This window comes from Peromyscus maniculatus, chromosome 10, assembly GCF_049852395.1.
Source record: "Peromyscus maniculatus bairdii isolate BWxNUB_F1_BW_parent chromosome 10, HU_Pman_BW_mat_3.1, whole genome shotgun sequence".
NCBI lineage: Eukaryota > Metazoa > Chordata > Mammalia > Rodentia > Cricetidae > Peromyscus > Peromyscus maniculatus.
The window spans coordinates 40,418,811-40,435,733 of record NC_134861.1 but is presented as its reverse complement, the minus strand read 5'-3'; positions in this window follow the sequence as shown (position 1 = coordinate 40,435,733).

Sequence of the window (16,923 nt, the reverse complement as noted above, 5' to 3'; positions counted from 1 at the left end):
TAGGTAACCCTAAAGATGGTCTAGAACGCGGGAGTGAAAAGAATCCCACGTGGAGTGCCAAGTCCTCAGTCCTTACCTCAAAAACAGCTGTGAACTCAGACTGCTGGAGCAAGTACTTGAGACACACGAGAGGGGTGTGTGTATGTGTGTGCGTGTGTGTGTGTGCGTGTGTGTGTGTGTGCGTGTGTGTGTGTGTGTGTGTGTGCGCGCGCGCGCGCGCGCGCGGTGCATGTGTGTGTGTATGACTTGATTTGAATCCCTTTCTGTTGTAACCAAACTCTATATTCTCCTGTCTAGCTTTTCCTTAAGTAGAAGGTTACAATCCAGTGATAGGTATTTTCAGTTTTTCCAGCATCCATCCTCTCCATCCTGTTTGCTTCCACATTTCTAAACAGGTGTGTATCCATTATCTCTAGGTGATTTTGTTTTGGATGTTATCTCCTGGCTTTCTACTATGAAAAAGCAGATTGTATCTGCTCCCTTGATGTTCATCCCTCCCCCCTCCATTCTTTTTTACCTTTCATCCTCCCAACAGGGTGTTAACACAGCTATAAACCTGTCATATTGCATTATTATGAACTTGTGAATGTTATTCATGGCTGATGTATTGCATTTTATTTCCTTAGTAGCAAGAGGTAGTAGATGACTTCGCCTGGACTCGCTTTCCCCCACCTTGGCATGGTATTCTAGGCTTCAAGGTACGCTTAAGGTCACAGTCCACACTCTGTAAGCCATGTAAATGTTCTCATTCCAAACCACTAGTCAACAGCCGTCCTTGGGAATATCCAGCTTCCTGCTCCAGGATGAGCATGTTGCTCTTGGCTGTGTGCCTGTCATCCCTGCTAGTCTTCCCTCTCTGCTGTGTCATGTTCTCTCATTTCCAGATCTCTTCATGAAGCACAATTCCTCATGGCTTCTTGAGAACACACTAGGAAGTCTCTGAGGTTTTTGCATATCAGAAAATATCACTACTTTACACATCTGATTGAGACATGAGTATGTAGAATTTTAAATTGGAAATAATTTCCCTTCAAAGTTTAAAAACCATTTCCTTTTGTTTATCTACCACATCCTGATCCAGTAGTTTGAGGATTTTTTTTTTTTTATCATGTGGAGTATGAATTTTCAGAGGTGAATTCGGGGAATGGTTTTTATTCAGTATCTTGGTAACCAGTGGTGGGGTCATTCACTGTTTTGTTTATTATTTAGTTATTCACTTAGTTGTCTATTATTAATTTATGGTACTAGTGGAATTGAATCTTAGGCATCACTCATGCTAGGCAAGTGCTCCAACGCTGAGCTATATTTCTAGCCTTCTTTTGACACAGTCTCCCTAAGTTACCACCACCAGCCTTAAAAGCACTGTGTAGCCCAGGTAGGTCCTAAACTACCTCTGCAGAGCACACGGGCTTTCCAGGGTTGGAAAGGCAGGAGATTGATACTTCCCCAGAGCAACCAGAAATAAAGGGCTCTCAGATCTTTAGCAGAGCAAGACTCACTCTGGACTTTGGGCATCCAAAAGGGAGTGTGTGTGTGTGTGTGTGTGTGTGTGTGTGTGTGTGTGTGTGTGTGTCCCACTAAATTAATAAATATGCCACCAATGGAGATTATATACAGATTTTGGCACCCCAAACTGTCTTTCTGTCCCCTTTCCCTTCAGAACAAAAACAAGACTATCACACTTAGATAGTCTCAATCAGACCATGAAGAGCCCCCTCTCCAACTGAAATGACATTAGAGAACAATTTAGTCAGTCAAAATTATTTTTCTAGCCCCAAACTGTCTTCACAAATCCTGAAAATATTTGAGTAACTGTTATACAGCCAGGGAGGCTTTTTGAGAACATGAGAGAAAAAGAAGGCTTAATTTGCCTTCGGTGGTTAATAAAAATATGGATATCAAAGAGGAAGGCTCAACAAGAAGTGAAGAACATAAAAGAATTCTATAACATCTTATCATATGATATATCTAAGTTATCATAAACTATAGAAATACAGATATCAAAAGCACTGCTAGGGAGGGCCCAAAATAAACTGAGGAACATATTTTTGGACACTGGAAGACAGGAGGTTCTTGTGATATAGTGACAGAAAACTGAGATGGATTTTTTTTTCTACAATTATACAGGGAACACTTTGTATTTAACAAATTTATATAGTTACTTTAGATTTCCAAGTCAAGTGTTGAAGTTTTGGTTTCTTGTTGCTTTAATAAAGGGTAAAATGAAAAAAAAAAACTATAAAAACAGAATCAGGAGTAGCAATTGGGGGGGGGAGGTTAAGCCTGTCCAGACTGTGAAAGATGCTGAGGTTGAGGTCCACGATAGGGAACACAAACTTTGGGTAGCAAAAAGATGACAGTTGTGTGGCTGGGCATTCTTATTTGGAAATATATATTTAAAACTTTTTAAACTGTGGTAAGATATACATAAAATTTATCTTCTAGCCATTTTTAAGTATGAGCATCATTATCTTAGTGCTTGGTAAGAGTGACGGTTTGAACAAGTATGGCCCCCATTGACTCATGTGTCTGATGCTTGGCCCACACTCTATTCCGAGGTGTGGTCTTCTTGGAGTAGATATGTCCTTGTTGCAGGAAGTGCATCATTGTGGAGGTGGGCTTTTAGTTCTCATTTATTCTCAAGCCATGCCCAGTGTGTCAGTTCATTTCCTGTTGTCTGTGGATCAAGGTATGGAACTCTCCAGCTCCTTCTCCAGCACCATAGCTGCCTATACACAACCATGTCCTGACATCATGATGATGGACTAAACCTCTAAAATTATAAGTCAACCCCAATTCAATGTTTTCCTTTATAAGAGTTGCCGTGGTCATGGGATCTCTTCACAGCAATAGAAACCCTAACTAAGGCAGGGGGAAAAAAACCTGACCCACAGGACCACCCTGCACTGCCAGGCCTGGGTAGGTAGACACCCACTGGCTCACCTGGTGTTGCTGAGCCTGGGTGGGTGGAAGATACCCATGGGCCCACCTGGCACTGCTAGGCCCAGAGAGGCAGAGGACACCTGAGATGCTCCCATCTACAGCCATGTTGTATGGGCCAGGCGTGAGAGGCTCCCACCCACAGCCACGTGGCACAGGCAGGGCTGAAGACACCGGAGATATCCCTGCCTGTAGCCACGCAGCGCTGGCTGGGTGCGAGAGACACTGGAGAGGCCCTGCCTGCAGCCATGCAGCACAGGAGGAGCAAGCATCACATCGATGAGCAAGTTCATGGTGGAGAGATTGTAGAGGAAGGGAAACAGAATGGCTTGGGCACTATGAAGATAAGCAGAACTGAAGTTGCGAGGGTGGCGAAGAACAGTCCTATGTGAGCAGCTTATGCTGCCACCTAAGGCCACAGAGATGCCCTGACCCGTACTGCCACCAAGAATCATGGCTGGGTCTGTAGTCCTGCAGTAGCAGCCGCAGCGGTCTGGGTCCATGTCTGTGGCCCATGCTACCACCAAAGGCCATTGGGCTGTCCCTGGTCTGGGCTACCTACCACCTGTCTGAGAGCTGTGCAGAGCTGGCCCCGCCCCTCACGAGCTGGCAGTGGGGAGAGCTGACTATCCCTTGACTGGTCAGGGCGGGAGAGCTGGCCCCATTCCTCACCTGGGCAAGCAGGAGAGCTGTCTGTCCCTGGTGGCATGGGTGCAGGAGCGTGGGTGGGCTGTCCAACTCAACTAGCATCCAGGCCCAGATTCAGAGCTTTGAGTTGGCCCACTCCAACATGTACCCTCCAACATGTACCCCGTCTAAGAACTGCTGGAGCATGTGATGGGGCCAGTCCTGCGGAATCAAAGCTGCCGGAGTTCCATGACACACGGCAGCCAGCAGCAGGATATCTGAGAGGAGTCCAAGAATCCAGTATTGATAGTGTAGCAGAAGCCAGAAACCTTGAACCAGACCAATGACTCATTGCAATGAACATTTGCAAGTAAAGCTTTTTGGGCAAAAGGGCAGACTGAGTGGCACACTTTGACACCATGACACACTGCAGCTTCTATGGCGAGATGTTGTTTTTTCTTTCTTCCCTTTATAAATTTTCTTTCTTTCTTTCTTTCTTTTTTTTTTTTTTGGTCATTTTTATTTTTTCCCTTTGGCAGGGAGGTTGCAAGGGCAAAGGGCAGGTATGAAGGGATGGGGAGATGAGTGGGTTTGGGGTGCATGATATGAAATTCACATAGAATCAATAAAAAAGATTTTAAAAATCTAGTCATAACAGTGGGTGTTTTGAAGAGTGGTATGATGCATAGATCCCTCACACATCTCAGAAAACAAAAACAGTGCAGAATTGTTTAGGAAAGTGTGGGAAGCTAGCTCCCACTTTTTCCTGGGGTGCTCTTAAGAAGAGAGGAATAAAGAAATATTTAGATATGTGGAGAAGACAGACAGAAACACAGGATAGCTTCAGGAGGACCTGGATCAATATCCATTAGCCTTTTCTGCCTCTTCAAAAGGGCTTTTTGTAGGAATGCCAAGGGGCGGGGCAAAAGACCTCCCCCTAGCATAGCCAAGTGCAGATCCTTCCAAACTCCTGGTAACCACACACATGGTCAGTCCATCCTCTAATGCAGCCCTGCTGGGTAAAGCAAGCTCAGCTCTCACTAGGAAACCTCTGTGGGCCCCCACAAGAAAGCTCTATGGAAGAGGCTCTCTTTGTAGTGGAGTGAATCATTGTGAGTCACAAAGTATTCAAGACTAAGAAACACTAAGTAGGACTGAAGAAACAGAGAAAAAGAAATGCTTTTTAAAATAGACTGGGGGCAGGGGAGGAAGGGAGTGGGCTACCAAAATTCTACAGGCAGGAAACAGACTATTGAGATCATTCCAGGACAGACATGTGCTACCCTTCATAAAAACAGACAGCTTTGAATGAAGCCACAGGTTTAGAGGTCACAGACAAGAATGACAGGTTATTCCTAGGCTTTGAGCCTTATCTGGGTAGACTTTGGACATGGCTGTCTGGCAGCTCTGCTCTGCCTTTCATTTTCTTCCTTTGTGGAGCACAGAGTCCATGGACTTCACCCTACTCCAGCTTCATTCATTCCGGAGCACAGAACTTGCTGTCTGACTTCACAAGTGCACAGATAACCTTGGCCCAGAACACAGTATGGCCAGGACTACCCCCATTTGTAATTTAGGCAGTACAGATACGAGGTTTGGGACTTGAACTGATACTGAAATAAGTTCAGAACTGTGGGGGACATTAGGATGGGTGATGGTATTTATCATGTGGGATGGATGTGAGTCTTTGAAAGTCAGAGGATTAACTACAATCAAGCCAAAATGCCCCTCAAAGATGTCTAAACTCATATTCTGGAGACCTGTGACTGTCGCCTTACATGGTAGTAGATTTTGCAGAAGTGATATATATGTGTGTGTGTGTGTGTGTGTGTGTGTGTGTGTGTGTGTGTGTGTGTGTGTATCACAGATCCAAACCTCTCAGGGTCTGAAATATGACTTATGGCTCTCACCAAAACAGCAGCTACAAAGGCACTGTGTTGGATCCCATGTTCCAGATCCCTCCATGTGACACAATGCAGGCCAGGTGCTACCTTTGCTTCAGTGGCTTATACCACAGAGGAACCCCACCCCCACCTTTTAATAGACTGAGTTTTATCTCTAGACAGATCACTCATTATTCCTGGGACATAAGAAAACAATTCTTACCAAATATCTGCAGGCAGGTGGGATCGGGGAACAAGCTTTTTTATCTTTTTGTATTTGTGGTATAATCTCTCTCTCTCTCTCTCTCTCTCTCTCTCTCTCTCTCTCTCTCTCTCTCTCTCTCTCTGTGTGTGTGTGTGTGTGTGTGTGTGTGTGTGTATGTGTGTGTGTGTGTGTGCGCGTGCGTTTCCTTTACTTTTAATAGAATGTAAGGTCTGCAAAATCCAACATTGCAATAAGGCCAGGCATTGGAGAAATGTAAAGTTAGAATTCACTTGAGGAAGACATGCTATGTAATACAATTTGCTTAATCAGCAACATCATGAGGATATAACACCAGGCATTGACATTCTGGATGTGTATACTGGTTATTGGGTATAATCAGATGGTTATTCTGTTTGTTTGTTCTGGTAATGTAAGCCAAACCCAGGGCCTTGGGCATGCTAGAGCTACACTGAGCCTGGGGTTATATTTTTAAAAGAAGTCCAAAATTTACACACGTTCACTTTGTAAACATGACTTTAAGGTGCAGCCATTAGGAAGCACTGGTTCAGCTGTTTTGTGTCAGAGGCATGTTGAACACCCACTTTCTTTTGTACCCAAAATGTCTCCAGGAAAGCTTCTGGTCTTTAACTTTAACTTCATGTAATTTTTATTGTTGTTGTCCAATCAACATAAAGTCAGTTGATTTTAACTAATATTGAAATTTGATAAAAATTAAACCAGAAAAGCTACCACACTTTCTTAATAGCAGTATAAAAAAAAAGAGTAACAAAATAACTTTTAACGTTATGAAATGATACAAAAGGTGGGTAAGGTCTCAGGTAATGCGGTGAATGTATCTGCTCACAAGCTCATTCCAACCTAGAACACAGGAAAGTTGCATTACACCTGTGTTTGTGGTATCATTTGTTCTATTTCTCTCCTTTGATCTTACCTGGGTTAAGACTAAAAACCCCACTTCATCCAGGCTAGTTGTTATGAATGGTAGCAACAGCAGGAGCCTCTTCCTATTTTGCAAAGGAAAATGTGTTAATGCATGGAGTCCACAAACTTAAGGTCTAGTAATCATTCTTCAGAGAATATGAAGAAGTTGTAGTAAGTCACTTTCTCCTTCAAGTTTAACTCAATTCTTGTTTCTGGGTTTAAAAATAAATGCATCTTTTATGCAACTGGTTTCTTAACCCTAAGCACTGAAATTTCTTTTCTGGAAAGAAATGGTTAAAAGTTTGAGCAATATTTTTTACTTTATTGCTTTCAAAGGGTTTTCATTAACAGTATCCATATATATATATATGGATATATATATATATATATATATATATATATATATATATATATATATATATATATATATGTTGGAAACACAGTAACTAGGATTCACTTCTAACCCTTGCTTGCTACAGTAACAATTCTGCAGTATTTAACTCAGTTCATTAAGAAATGCAAAAAATGGCAGCATAATATGACAACCTTGTTACCCAAACACCATCTTCAAAACTATTTCCTAAGTGAGATTCTTTTTTTCAGTGAGAAAAATGTGACCCTCATTCCTGCATTCATAAGCTCTGCTTAATATTTTCCCTTGGGAAAACCAACAAACCGCGGTGTGCTAGGTAGGGTAGGTGGGTATGAGTCATTCCAATTTCTGAACCAAATGTTTCCAGAAATCAGCTATTCAGTGAGCTTCCTCTAATAAGGTAAACAGTTTTCACTGCTTCCGGGAGCCCCTGTGCAATTTCTCTGGATACAAAAGCTTCCCAGTGGATGACACAACAGGTCCACACTGAACTGATACTGCCATTTCTAGCATTTTGTTAATTAACCTGCTATGTTCTTGGTGAGGCTTGCTGTCCCGTCTCTTGTGAAACATTTATAATTTTCAGTTTAACTTCTGTTGACCATATGCTTTTCTAATTCTTTAAAAGTATCTATGGACTGAGTTGTGAGGCTAAACTTAAAAGGCACAAAAATCCTCTGTAAAGTCCTCTTGTCACATATATCTGACATAAACTTTTAAGAAGTGTGCAGCTCACCTTACTGGTATTTTTATTGAGCTGGCTTGTAAAATCTATCCTGGATTGTAATCAAATAATGAACACTGTTTCTAAATATTCTGCAACAGTACACATTTGAAGAGCGGTCATGTTATCACTAAGTAGAGTTTTCTGCTTATCTACTGACTCATCATGAGAAATTGTCCACACCAGAGCCAAACATGCTGGAAGAATTCCTCCAGCACGTGTGAGATCCACAGTCACTGTGCTGACAGCAAGGCCTTCTCACTCTCAGAGGGAGGGCAACTGGGTTGATAGCTTTCTGTCCTTGCTTTTAAAACACTTGAGAGGCTCACCACTAAGTTCAGCATTCTAAGTTTCTGGGGGCCTCCTAGTTTGGAAAGTTTTAAGCTTTCATTTGCAAGAATATTATTACAAACAATACATGGAGGTCTTTCATTTTCAAAGGGTTCTGCACATTTGATAAAGACCCACTTTAAGTAATCTTCATTATAACCTTTTATGCTCCCTTTCCCCCCTGAAATGTGGCTCAATTGAAGTTGAAGCTAGAAAATTAAAATCATTATTCTTCTCCATTATTGCCAGCATTCATACTCACAGATCCAGAAGTTGAACTTACTTAAGCATGTGTATGTATTCCTTTTCCTCTTAATAAAGAAATGGCTCATTTTAAAAGTAATTCTTTCATTTTAACTGAAATGTCATAGTTTTCACTAATAAAAACAAACAAAACAGCTTAAATAACAGTTCCAAACATGCCCTTAAGGTTTGCAACTGAATCTCTTGGGTATCTTAGACTTCACCTCTACTTGCAAGTCATGGTGATGGAAAATTAGAGTGCACAGCATTACTTTTGCTTTCATGAATACTAAATGGCATCCATAGGCAAGTTATTGAAAACAATTTCTTAGCCAATGTAGTCATCGTCCCTCATTGCATTAAAATTGATCCCAATAATCCTGAGCATGTGCAAAATTCAGGCAGAGGATTTATGCAAAACATTCTGGTACTTCGTGTTCTATTTTGTTTTTGAAAAGTTCATCATATGGCCAATAACTGATTTAAAGACTCAAGAATGGGTCAAAGACATACTGTGATATAAAAAGACATTAACACTGATACAATGACATTTTGTGATGTCTGTTACTTGAGTGTCCTTTTGATTACGAGAGATTTACAGATCTGCTGGACATTGCATATTTGCTTAGGAACTTTTTGAATTGGTTGGAATGCATCTTAGATTTTCATTGCTGATGCCTTCTGATGGGAGAGTTTTAAGATTGCTTGTTACAGTTGGATCTAGTGAGAATAGAGTGAGGTTTTCCATGGTCAGGTCAATTATCAGGTTGAAGTTGGTGATATATTTTCACAGAACTTTCTTGAGTGCATGCTTGACCTGTGTAAGACCACAGACATGACAGGAAAGAATCACAACACAAAGTAATACTATGGCCAGCCTTGTTCTGACCGGTATATTCCTTTTGCATGTAATACTTTGTCTTCTTCCAGGCACATCTATTATGTTGCCCAGGTTGGCCCCAAACTGGTGATCCTCCTGTCTCAGCACTCCCCTCCGTCTTCCTATGTTGTCCTTATACACGAAACCTTAAAGATAATAACTTCCAGGTACCAGCTGCAGGTGTATTAAAATGTAACCATCTTCTCAAGAGATTCCTGACTGGTTGCCTCTTGACCTCCAGGGACCCAGCTAGTACCGCAAAGGACTTCAACCTCATTAAATGAGCCGATCTGTGTATATGTCCCCTGGGATACCAACTGCTGCCTCATTCTCACAGCAGAACTTAATCCATCCCTGAGCAAACCCGGAAGGTCACTCCTGGTCTATCCTCCTGTCTTTCTTCTTCCTTCACACCCCCAGTTGCGGACCTCACAGTTAACCCAAGTCACTGCAATTCAACAGGCCCTGCCTCACCCCGAAAAGCCACCTTTGGGGGAAACCGGGACTGACTCTCTGCGCATGTGCGATTCCGAGTGCCGGGCATGGATCCCATTCTCTAAGGATCCAGAGGCTCTGGCAATGTTATCGCAGTATTTCCTCCTCTAGCGGGAGTTTTTTGAAGGCCCTGGCGGTGACAGAGCTTTCAAGATCTGAGTCTGAGGAGACTGTGGGAAACTAGAATCCGAGGCGGTCGCTGGTTGTGGCTGCGGTGGCGAAGCAGCCGCCGGTGAAGGAGGCACCCAGGCTGATGGTGGCGCTTGACTGGACCCTGCTCCTCTTCCGGGTCCAGCTGCGAGCCAGGTGATAAATCCCACAGTCCTTGTGCAAACATCGTGGAGATTTTTTTGATATCTGAAATCCGGTTTATCTTGTTAACTTATTTAGAGTACTATAGCGTTTTTAATAATCACAGTAGACTTGTGTACTCTTTTAGGTTAAATCGACCATTGATTTTTAAAATAAACTATAAATATATTAACTAGACATACATAAGTATTTTTCCCTGTAATGATTTTAATAAAACACATTTCTTAATCACGAATAAGTCAGTGCAAATGAATGCATCTCTGTCACAACCCATATTATTTCTGGTTGACTTATTTGTAGGCTTTTACTACTGTTTATAGATCCTGATCCTTCCGCCAGGGGGACCTGCCTCTACTGAATGTACCATGCTTTGCTGACTCCCATGGGAGGCCTTATCTTTTTCGGAACAGGGGATGGGGGATGGGTTGGGGTGGGGGGGAGAACTGGTGGAGGGAGCAGGAGGAGGGAAGAGAGGGGGATCAGTGGTTGGCATGTAAAATGAATAAAAAATTTCTTAATAAAGAAAAAAAAAGGTAGACGGGATAGAGAGATGGCTCAGCCATGAAGAGCATGTATTGATCTTGCAAAAGAGCCGAGTTGGGTTGCCAGCATGACCATCAGATGGCTCACAATCACCTGTAACTCCAGTTCTTAGGGATCCACTAACATTCTCTTCTGGCCTCCAAGCACACATACACACACACACACTTTAAAAAAAAAGTTGGGCACAAAAGTTTGAATCTCAACTCACACTTTAGAGCATTTCTTTCTCTTGAGCTGCTAATTTCATAATTTGAGAGGTTCACTGCACAGAAGTCTAAAAGCTCCTAATGTTCTAAAGTAAGTTAGGTTATTATGGTTGACAGTATTTGCATACTTTGCAATATCTCATAGAGAAGACTTCAAACATTCTCAACACAAAGAAATAGTAAATGTTTACTGTAAGGGGCACCAGTTAACCCCAATCTATTAGGCATTGCACATTGTATACACATATTGAAATAGTACATGGTACTCTACAAATACATACCCATTGTGTGTCAATTATAAGTTAAAATGCTCTTTGATTTTTAAAACCATTTGTTGATTAGTTGACTAGCAAATGTTTATTTTACATGTCTCAAACTATATAAAAGGAAATTCACTGAGAAGACTCAACCTCCTCTAGTCCACTTTTGTCTTAATTATTTTTTATTGACTTTACAAAACACTGTGACCAAGGCAACATAGAAGAAAGAGTTTATTTTGGGACTTGCTTATAGTTTCCAAGGATAAGCCCACAACCATCATGGTGGGGAACATGGCAGCAGGCTGGCATGGTGTTGGATCAGTAACTGACAGTTTACATCTAATCCAAACGCACTAGTCAGAGAGAGAGAGAGAGAGAGAGAGAGAGAGAGAGAGAGAGAGAGAGAGAGAGAGAGAGAGAGAGAGCTAACTCAGAATGGCATGGGCTTTTGAAACCTCAAAGCCCATCTTGGGTGACCTGTCTCCTCTCACAAGGCCACACCCCCTAGTCCTTCCCAAACAGTTTCACCAACTAAACCACTACACTATCCAATACTATTCCTTATAGTCTTCTACAGGTAAGCATTTTCAATTAATGTCTTGCTTATTTTTCCATTCTTATATAGACCCAAGCAAAAGAGAATATATATTCTTTTTGTTTATTTTGTTTTTGAGATGGTCTCATGAACTAGAATTCCCTATGAAACTAAGAATAATCTTGAACTCTTGATCCTACTGTTTCTAATAATTATTTTTATTAATTTTATTATCACAATTTTATTATTTTAACTTTGTTTTTTTATATGTGTTTGAGTGTTTTGATTGCATGTATTTTTGTATACCATGTGTGAACAATGTCTGTGGAGTCCAGAAAAAGGCTTTAGGTCCCCTGGGACTGGAGTAAAGATGACTATGAATCATGGGGGTGCCAGAAATCAAACCTGAGTCCAATGGAAGAGCAGCCAGTGCTCTTAACCTCAGAGCCATCTCTCCAGCTCCAGAATGAACATCCTTATTTCACTCCATCCGTCCTTCAGTATTCCTGTATTATTCACCACTTTTTATAGACTTGGTGTGTTATAGATATTCCTCTTTACTGGTATTTAATTAAGCTTGCCCACCCCACCCCCCAGTCACATATTCCCTTTTGTCAATACAATCAAAGCCCTATATGGGCATTTGTATTATTTCTAGTCTGTGAATATTAGAAACCATACTTTATTGAATGTATTATTTCCTAAATTTGCAAGTATAGCTGCCTAACTCTTAGAACTGCTGGATCCAAGGAGAGATGTATTTGTAAATGTGACAATTTTGACACTTGTCCTTCACAGGGAAGAGGTACAAATGAGAACAAAGAATAATGACATGAAAATGTCAAAATGAAACTTGTTTCTTTGTATACTAATAATCAACTAGAGAGATGGTTCAACAGTTGAGAGCACTTTCTACTCTTGCAGAGGACTGGAATTGGGTTCCTAGTACTTATATGGGATGGCTCACAGTCATCCAGCAGCTCATAATCACCTGAAGTTCCAGCTCCAAGGCATCTGACACCCTTTTCTGACCGCCAACAGCACCTGCACAGGTGCACATCATCAAACACAGCCACACATACAGACATAAAGAATCCTTTAAAAGATCAGTGAACAGTTTTCCTTAACGGAGTATAGTCCCTTCTACACATTCATCAGCAGAGAATGGGAGCTATTGTTGGCCTTTTTTGTTTGTTTTTGTTTTTGAGGGTTTACCTGACTCTAAGTTTGGGGGCTACTCTTATTCTCCCCCTGAAAGGTTTGATGATGTAATATAATGACAAAAATTGAGGAAATGCTATACATAAAATAACAGTTTTAGTGTAAAGGATACAACTTTGGGGACACCAAATGGAAAAGACACAGGGCAAGCTATAGGGGCCTGGGTACAAAGCTTTCATGCCTTCTTTGTGTGTGCTTCTCTCCCAGCACATCTGTGTCTTCAAACTGGACAGTCATTGAATGTGATTGCTTGAAAGGTTTTGCATGAACTTTTCCTAAGTACCTATGTTCAATTGTCCCAACGCTCTCTCCTGCTCTTAGAGATGGAAGGATGGGTTGAAGAATCCAACTCCATATACTTAGTTGATTATTCTACGGACTAGTCTATAGCCTGGAGCTACCTAAGATCCCTCTATAATCCATCTCTCATAATTCAGAGATGATTGAAAGAGTGAATTATGAAAGGATTCATATCAGGAAATGCTAAGGATTTAAATGGTTCTGCACTAGGAACCCAGCCCAAAGATCAAGTACCTTTTATCATCATCATCATCATCATTATTATTGTGCTACATAAATGGATAATAAAATGAGAGCGTGTACCTAACTTCCAAGTTAAGAAACAGAGATATGGTAGTAGCTCATACCTGTAATGCCAGCATTTGAGAGGCTGAGGTAGTAGGATTTCCATGAGTTAGTGGCCAGCCTGGGCTGTCATGTGTGATTCAGTTAAGAACCAGAATGTTAAGGTAGCTTTTTAAGTCTCCTGTGATCCTTTCAGACTGTACTCCTTTTAACTAGAAGAAACCACTAGCACAGATTTTGTGTTATCTATTAATATTTCTTGTTTTTAATTAATGTCTCTTAGTTATTCTTTTAGATATTAAAAATTTTGTAGCAATTAACAATGTTTAGTTATATCTAATTCAAATTTGTGTGTCATGTGTAAACAACATAATGTTCTTTACAACTGATCTTTCTACATATGTCTAGCAAAGTGTTATGTAACTTGTTCTCAAAAGCTGGATTATGAAATCTTACAGCTTGGAAGTGTTGCTTCTAAATGTTCTGCAATGGTTAAAAAAATAAATAATTAAAATGATACTGGGGCTGCAGATCAGTGGTAGAATGGTTTCCTGGCATGTGCAATGCCCTGGGTTTGAGTCCCAGCACATACTTTAAAAAGAAGAAAAAGTGAATGAGCTGGATGGTTTGTTACTCTGCCTAACTTTTGGTTAATTAGCTGAGATATCAAAGTATACATATATCTACAAACATGTAAGGGAACACCTGAGCTGCTTTCTGTCCAATGGTGGGTCTTCGATGAAAATAAGATTGTATTGACAACAGTGGTAGACTAACTAAGAAGTTAGGTGGGACTCTTGAAGATTACTTCTCGAGTTCTTTATATTCTCCCTTTCCTTGTCAGTGCTAGAGATTATGGAGGCCCTGGCACACATTACACACATGCACTAACAGTAAGCTACAACCCTCAGTTCCTAAGTAGCTTTCCAGTTTTTAATATTTTAACCTTTCTCTCAAGAATACCATTGACACACTTGAACTCACAGATTAAATTATCTCCATTATAATATTTTACTTCTCTCTCTCTCTCTCTCTCTCTCTCTCTCTCTCTCTCTCTCTCTCCCTCTCTCTCTCGTTTTTTTGTTTGTTTGTTTTTGTTTTGTTTTGTTTCATTTCGTTTTTTACCCCTGAGACAGGGTTTCTCTGTGTAGCCCTGGCTGTCCTGAAACTCACTCTGTAGACCAGGCTGGCCTCAAACTCACAGAGATCCACCTGCCTCTGCCTCCCAAGTGCTGGGATTAAAGGTGTGTGCCTCTGCCACCCCATATTTTACCTCTTTTTAAGAATATGCTTTGAAGTCATAATTTGCTATTTAAAATAAACTTTTTAAAATGTCTTGATTTATTCTTTGAGAATTTCATAGGTTTTTATCATATTCTTTCCCTTCCCCTAACTCCTCCCAGACCCTCCCCTACTTCCTTAACTACCCAAGTTCATGTTCTTTCTCTCTCCTGAAAAAAAAGAAGAAAACAAAGCAAGACTGTGGAGTCCAATTTATGTTGACCATTATTCCTAAGCACGGGGCCGCCTAGAGTGTGTTTGACATAGTCAATGTCACTCTACTGAAGGACAGTGATTTTCCCTGTCCTGGCAGCTATCAGTTGCAAATTGCTTCTTGACCAGAGGTGGGACTTCATGCCTACTTTTCTTCCTCCATACTAGGACTTTGGCTTGCCTGAGCTTGAGCAAGTTTTGTGTATACTATAACAACATTTTTCTTTTTCACTTAAAAAATTATGTATGGGGTGGCATATACATGTGAAAGTGCATGTGTGAAGGACAGCTTCTGAGATTTGTCTCTTTCCTTCCACGCTGTGGGTTCCAAGAGTCAAACTGAGGTTGGTAGGCAGCAAGTGCCTCTGATCTCTGAGCCATCCCTCTGGCTCCAACATTTTTCTTTACGTGGTCACTTATTTTATATGAGAGTCTGTGGGAGTCCAGCTCCAACCTTTTGAAGGGTTCTTGGCGGGGGGAGGAGAGAGGAATGAGGAAGTATTAGAAAAAAAGATAGAAGGAAACGATAAGAAAGAAATAACACAGGATAGCTTTGGGAGGGTCCTGGGTCACTACCCAGTTGCCTCGAGGTTCATTCCAAAGGGCTTTTTATCACTACCTAGGGGAGAGGCAAAAGACCCTTGCAAGATCAAAGCACAACATACAGCCAAATGTAGACCCTTCAAAACACCTGGTAAATATGCCTGTGGCCAAATCATCCCATTATGCAGCCCTACTGACCTTGAGTAAGGTCTCACTAGGAAGCCTCTGTGGGCCTCCACAATTTTACATACTAGATCCAGCAGTTGGATTTAAACATTGTTTTTCTTTTACATTCTTTATTAAGTTTTGAAATGGTTTTAACTTTTAAAATTAGCCTTTAACATTTCTTTATGATAATTTTCATACATATTATTTTTGTTTTTAAAAGTAGAGTGTTGGGGTTGGAGATATGGCTCAGTGGGTGAGAATACTTGCTGCCCAGGTCTAAGGATCTCAGCTCAAAATCTCAGCACCAGTAAAGATCAGGCAGCCATATTTACCTATGACCCCTTGCTGTGTCAGCCAGAAACAGGAGAATTGATGGGGTTTGCTGGCTGCCAGCCTAACTTAAGGTGAGAGATCCAGTATCAGGGGAATGTGGTGGAGAATGATACATCAGTCTATCTGATGTCCTCGCCTGGCCTCTGCAGAACAACTGCCCATATCCACACAGAGCATCTACATCATACACATACCGCCCCCCCACATTTAATTAATAATAAAAAAGAAAGTAAGGTCTGGTTACAGTTTACATTAGTTTGATTAAACATTATAAAGGTATAAATTCAAACATCTTGAATACGTTATGTAGTATATGTACAGTATGATATACTGGACTGTCATAAATGATACCTTTTCTGTCGTGAGACTCTGGTAAGCAGCAATGAACTTCCTTCAGATAATGTTGCAGCTAATTGAGTTACACTAACTACAAATGTACAGCTGTTAGCGTTTCCATTAAGGTAGAGTTATATTGACATACAGGAAGAACTCCACTGAGAAGATAACCATCAAAATAGCCTGTCAACTCCCGCTTTATTTAACGTATCCTCTTCATTAATTATTTCTCATAGTGGCTGCAGGTGGCTATGGTATTTGTCAGAATGGAGTCCATGCTAAAACCTCAAGTAAATTGTTCTGTTGAGTTCTGTTACAAAGAATTGTGGGTGGGTTTATCGTCCAGTAAGAACACTTACAGCATAAGCATGGAGACCTGAACTCAAACCACTAGCATTCACAGAAAAAATCCAGAGTGCCTGTCACCTCAGTGCTTTGGAGGGCAGATATAGGGGCATTTCTGGGGCTTACTCACTACCCAGCTAGCCCCTGGTTGAAAGACCCCATCTCAAGTGGATAAAGTGGAGATAGATCAGGGCACCAATAATGTCCACCTCTGTTCTCAGTGTGCATGGGAGAATCACTGTTTCCAATCCATATTTAGCACGTGATCAGAGGTTTTGGAATATAGCATCTTAAATGGTTTAACTTGATGTTTAAATCCTTTACAGATCTTCTGACAAATAGGAGGCCACTGTGGCTAGTTTGTAAGTCACAAAGGCAGTGATCTATCTAGTATGATCTT